Genomic DNA, 5,291 nt, shown 5'->3' with positions numbered 1-5,291 from the left:
CCTTTATGGCCACCATGTACCCATCCTCTGATGGCTACTTCCACCATGTCACAAAGCTCTAATCATTTCAAATTGGTTTCTTGAACATGACAATGAGTTCACTGTACTAAAATGGCCTCCACAGTCACCAGATCTCAACCCAATAGAGCATCTTTGGGATGTGGTGGAACGGGAGATTCGCATCATGGATGTGCAGCCGACAAATCTGCGGCAACTGTGTGATGCCATCATGTCAATATGGACCAAACTCCCTGAGGAATGCTTCCAGCACCTTGTTGAATCTATGCCACGAAGAATTGAGGCAGTTCTGAAGGCAAAAGGGGGTCCAACCCGTTACTAGCATGGGGTACCTAATAAAGTGGCCGGTGAGTGTATAACTCAACAACAACTTTTTTTAAGTCAGTTACATATAAACTGAGATTGGTCAAATTTGATGCAAAAAAGTAAAACTGATTGCCCCTTGACTAACCGCTAGTTGGTCATATTGGTACTTAAGTCACAGTCTTAACATAATGGCTATGTTTATGCAACCGGCCCCCGGTGTGGCCAATCCTCCTCCAAACCTCAAGCTACGCCCATGATCTGTTTGATATTTAGCTGAAAGTGATCATGTTCTCTGATTATTTCTCCTGTGTTTTCAGGCTCTTCTCTGATTATCCCTCTGGTTCTTCTGGTTCTGATCATCGCTGGACTCTTATTACTGTTTCTCTGTAAAAAGCGTCAATCTCGAGGTAAAACTCCTCAAAAAAATAAATAGATAGAGAAATCTCTATTTATACCAAGTTTAAAACAGATATATTTGTTTGATATAAATCTTCCCGGTCTACTGACATTTGTTAAGACATCTGCATCAAACATTACAATGATACAATCCTCATGATATCTTTCGTTAACTTTACATTAAGTAAATCCACTTTAAACGCCAGTTACTCCTGGACAGCAATGCCCTAGAAATATACAGAGCGACTGCAAAAACGGAAGTTCAAAGACAATATTCTAAAGATGGCGGCGCCCTCGTTTCTCTCGCGCATAAGGTCCATAGGCTGGAATAAGAGCAAAATACAGATACTTGATGTGTGAAAACATTTAACAGTAATGTTAAAGCCTTGTGTATACTTCCGCCTGGCTCCGCACAGTGAGCCTCCGCTGTCTGCGCGCTCCTCCCTAAACGACAAGGCATTTATACTTTACACACTCGCCGTTGTACTATTCTTTGAAACGACAGGGAGACTCGGAGTAATTGTTCTCTAAATCATCAGGAAGCAGCTGTGAGAAGTAAAGTACACGCATGACGATATTTGTGTTACACTTCACTAAAACCATGCTACAAAAGAACCAAATAATCGTGTAAAATCCAGTGAACCTTGAGATTATTACTTAATTATACTTATATAATATTATTACTGACATTATAACAAAATAAATGAATATGAGAACATGTATAAAACTTAATTAAACATCAATCTCTTAAATATTTCTAATTTCATTAAACATTTTTGTTTAATTTCATGAACATTTTTATTGAACATGGACCTTTATTTTAATTAAAGGGAACCAACTATGCACCTTTTTACAAGTATCTGATAAGTCCCCAGAGTGTGTATGTGAAGTTTTAGCTCAAAATACCCCATAGATTATTTTTATAGCATTTTAAAATTGCCACTTTTTGGGGGCAAAAACACACCGGTTTTTTGTGTGTCCCTTTAAATGCAAATGAGCTTCTGATCCCGGCCCCCTTTCAAGAAGAGGGCGGAGCTTCAGGAGCTCATGCATACTGGCAACAAAAAACAAAAACAGGATAATCTCGTGCACAAACAGTCAGTAGTGATGTTCAGCCTTATACGTTGGAACCGGAGTCTGGCAATAATGCCTACAGAGCCAGAGAATAAACAGTGCATGGAGACAGAGCAGGTATAGTTTAATTATGGTTATATGTTATGTTGTCATCTTGCTTTTATCCACTATTAGTCACAAGCCTGTCTTAGTGGACTCCGTCAAACTGGGAGCCTGTAAGATGGTACAGATGTACCTGCTCTGCCAGAATCGGCTTGAAGTCGTGCATCTTCGGAAGCGGAGCCGTTTGCAAAGTTAATAAAAAAATGGCGTGCAGTCACACCGCCACGCGAAATGGGGTCTCGCGACACGTCATTTTTACCGCGTGCACCTTCACTCTCGTGTGGACACGCCGAGTATAAACCAAGCTTTACACAAGACGTCAGTGTTGAATTGTGATATACAGTAATGTCATTAATTTAGGATGCCTGTTTTTGACAGGCGGTGATTCATCATCTCAGACTGAACCAGGCAAACATGAAGTTGTGAGTCCAGTTACTGTATTAAATGTTGATTTTTATTCATAATGATATTAATGTCTAATGCCTTCCATCCTGACAATCTTCAGAGCTAGAAATAATTGCTCTGTCTCTCCTCAGGTTTCTCACACTGGTTGTGATTACGAGGAGATTGAAGACGCTCACAAACAATTACCCACAAACCCCTCTGATTCTTCTGTCTTCCCATACGCCACTGCCCAATTACCCACAAACCCCTCTGATCCTTCTGTCGTCCCATATGCCACTGCCCAATTACCCACAAACCCCTCTGTTTCTTCTAACTTCCTATATACCACTGCCCAATTACCCACAATCCCCTCTGTTTCTTCTAACGGTGTCTATGCTACAGTTGAGAAAGCCACTGGTGACTCTCAGTGCTGCATCACATCTGCTGAGGATCTGAATTACGCAGTGGTGAATTTCCACAAGGAATCGGTCTGTGCTGACAGTGTCAGTATCAAAAATAATTATTAATAATCATTAATAAAAGGAGTAGACGCACAAAAAGTATTCTCGTTGCTTCAGTGGTTAAACCACTGTATTCACATGGACTATTTTAACCATGTCTTTACTACCTTTCTGGGCCTTGAAAGTTGCAATGACGTTGCTGCCTATGGCTGGTTGAGAAACCGTTTGAATTTCATCAAAAATATAATTTGTTTTCTAAAGATGAATCAATTGAATTCATATTTATTCGTATAGCGCTTTTCACAATACACATAATTTCAAAGCAGCTTTACAGAAAATGCATGAGTCCACATTACAATTTAGAGTGATCTGTTATCAGAGGAAACAGAAATGTATATATACAAAATCACAGTTAGCCAAAAAGGTATTAATTTAAACAATGTAATAATTTAATGCAGAAACAATTAAGGTTTTACGGGTCTGGAACGACATGAGGGTGAGAAATTAATTACAGCAGGATTTTCATTTTTGGGTGAACTATCCCTTTAAGTCCACCCACATATTAAAGCATATATGCACATAATCTCCGTCTGTCTACTACAGCAACACCGCTGGAGCCCTACCCACAAACTTTTAAACCATACACTTTGTGTTTGATGATTGTCTATGACACCGTGGACAGCTGGAAAAACTCTGCACAAGTCTACTGTCTACTTAAATGGCATATTAGATGAAAGGTGACCAACTTAATGTATAAGATCATTAATGACTATGTTGTTGAAAACAGATGTGATGTTGATCACAAACCTTTAACAAACATCAAGAAGCAAAGGTCTGTTGTAAGAGGCAGGTCAAATGAGTGTACAGAAATGATGCGTACGTTTATTAATGCATTGCTGGCGATCAAATTTGTGCAGCTATCAGTATAATACTAGACCTGACCTGGTGACTGAATGTGGCAGCTTCATTAGAATTGCTGACATATTGTGTATGTGTACATGTGTGACTGATTTATGTGTTTCGCGGTGTCAAGAAATAGACAGACTGATGTTTGTGAAATTGTTAAAACACTAGTTGGTTACATTCTTGAGAAAAACACTGCACAGAAAAATCCCCAGTGTTAAATTAACACTCCTGGTGTACATATAGGTGCAACTACAGGGTGTTAAAAATTAACACTGAAGCAGTGTTGAAGTTAATGAGATAATTAAGTGATTAATTAAGTGATGATTGGCCATTAGTGGTGACAGCTAATGTTAATAAGAAGAATCAGTGAAGGAAAGAGAAACAACAAGAACAGAAAAAAAGAGAAACACAAGAACTACTGACTTCGAGCCATTACACAGTATTGCACTTATTATTACCAGTTTGACATAATTTCTGTCATACATCTACACACAGTCTTATTTAGATTTACAGAAGTTTAGATGGTGATGTTTTATGGAATGTTTCATTTCATGTCACCATTATGGTGATCAGTGTGTGCTTTAGTTCACTTTTTAATATTAGTTTTTATCTGGCTGCTCCAACTCTGAGTTCATAAAGCACATTTGTTGTGGCAAGAGAAACTATGACCAGGGATGCGTTTCCCAAAAGCATCGTAAGCCTAATTTGATCATACAGACTATTTGTTGCAATTGTTCTACGATCAAGTTAGGCTTAAGATGCTTTTGGGCAATGAAGCCCAGGTAATGATGGTAATGTTTAGATAATCAAATCGTACAATCCTGTAGTGGCCTGATACACTGAACCAGCATTATAAACTGATTATACAAATGTTTTATTCATATTCATTACAGTAGCTAATTCCAGCAGTGCTTTAATAATTTGAAGGTTTTAAAATCACACACAGACATCAAGAATCTACATTTAAATCTCAACAATGGTGACAATCACACAAATGCTTCATGTCACAGTGCATGATGGGAGCCACCAATCAAAACGCATCCATGGCTCACATCATGCATTACAGCATGAATAAATTATGCAGCTGAATTGTCCTGTTTGCTTTTATTTTGCTATTGTTTTGTTAGGACTTTAGTAGCTTGTTTTGTGATGTTAAGAGTTGATCTGTTTGTCACTAGTTTGTTTATTGTCACCATTGTTGAGATTCATATGCTGATTCTTGATGTCTGTGTGTCCAAACACAATCACATTATGAAATCCTCCAAAACACGTTGGCCACAATTATTGGTACCCCTAGAATTTTTTACGAGTAAAATATCTCTGAAGTATATTCCCATTAATGTTAACCTTTTTTAGCACACCAGGGTGACTAGGAACATGAAATTGTCCAGTTTTGACTTTTTGTTTCACAGGAGCTTAAATATGATTAAACACAAAGGCCAAATTCCCTTAATCATCCATCACAATGAGTAAAACCAAAGAATATAGTTCTGATGTGCATCAAAAGATTGTTAAGCATCACAAAATAGAAAGTGGCTGTAAGAAAATAGCTTAAGAATTGAAAAGGCCATGTGTCTATATTGCCTTAATGGACGGTGAGGAGGAAAGTTTGAGTGGCCAAAGACTCTTCAATGATCACAGATG

The 5,291-nt window shown here is 38.2% G+C and overlaps 1 long non-coding RNA gene across 1 annotated transcript; it reads left to right on the top strand.

Annotated features, from left to right (window-relative positions):
• Positions 1–549: 549 nt before the first annotated feature.
• LOC130079713 (uncharacterized) lies at positions 550–2,549 on the top strand. Its single transcript, XR_008806486.1, has 3 exons — positions 550–731; positions 2,275–2,318; positions 2,433–2,549. It is a non-coding gene; the product is annotated as an uncharacterized LOC130079713 (long non-coding RNA).
• Positions 2,550–5,291: the final 2,742 nt, after the last annotated feature.

This window comes from Rhinichthys klamathensis, unplaced genomic scaffold (genome assembly GCF_029890125.1).
Source record: "Rhinichthys klamathensis goyatoka isolate OS25496 unplaced genomic scaffold, OSU_Roscu_1.1 h1tg001296l_1, whole genome shotgun sequence".
NCBI classification, from domain to species: Eukaryota; Metazoa; Chordata; class Actinopteri; order Cypriniformes; family Leuciscidae; genus Rhinichthys; species Rhinichthys klamathensis.
The sequence above is the reverse complement of the archived record's forward strand: the minus strand, read 5'-3'. Positions and strand labels throughout refer to the sequence as shown.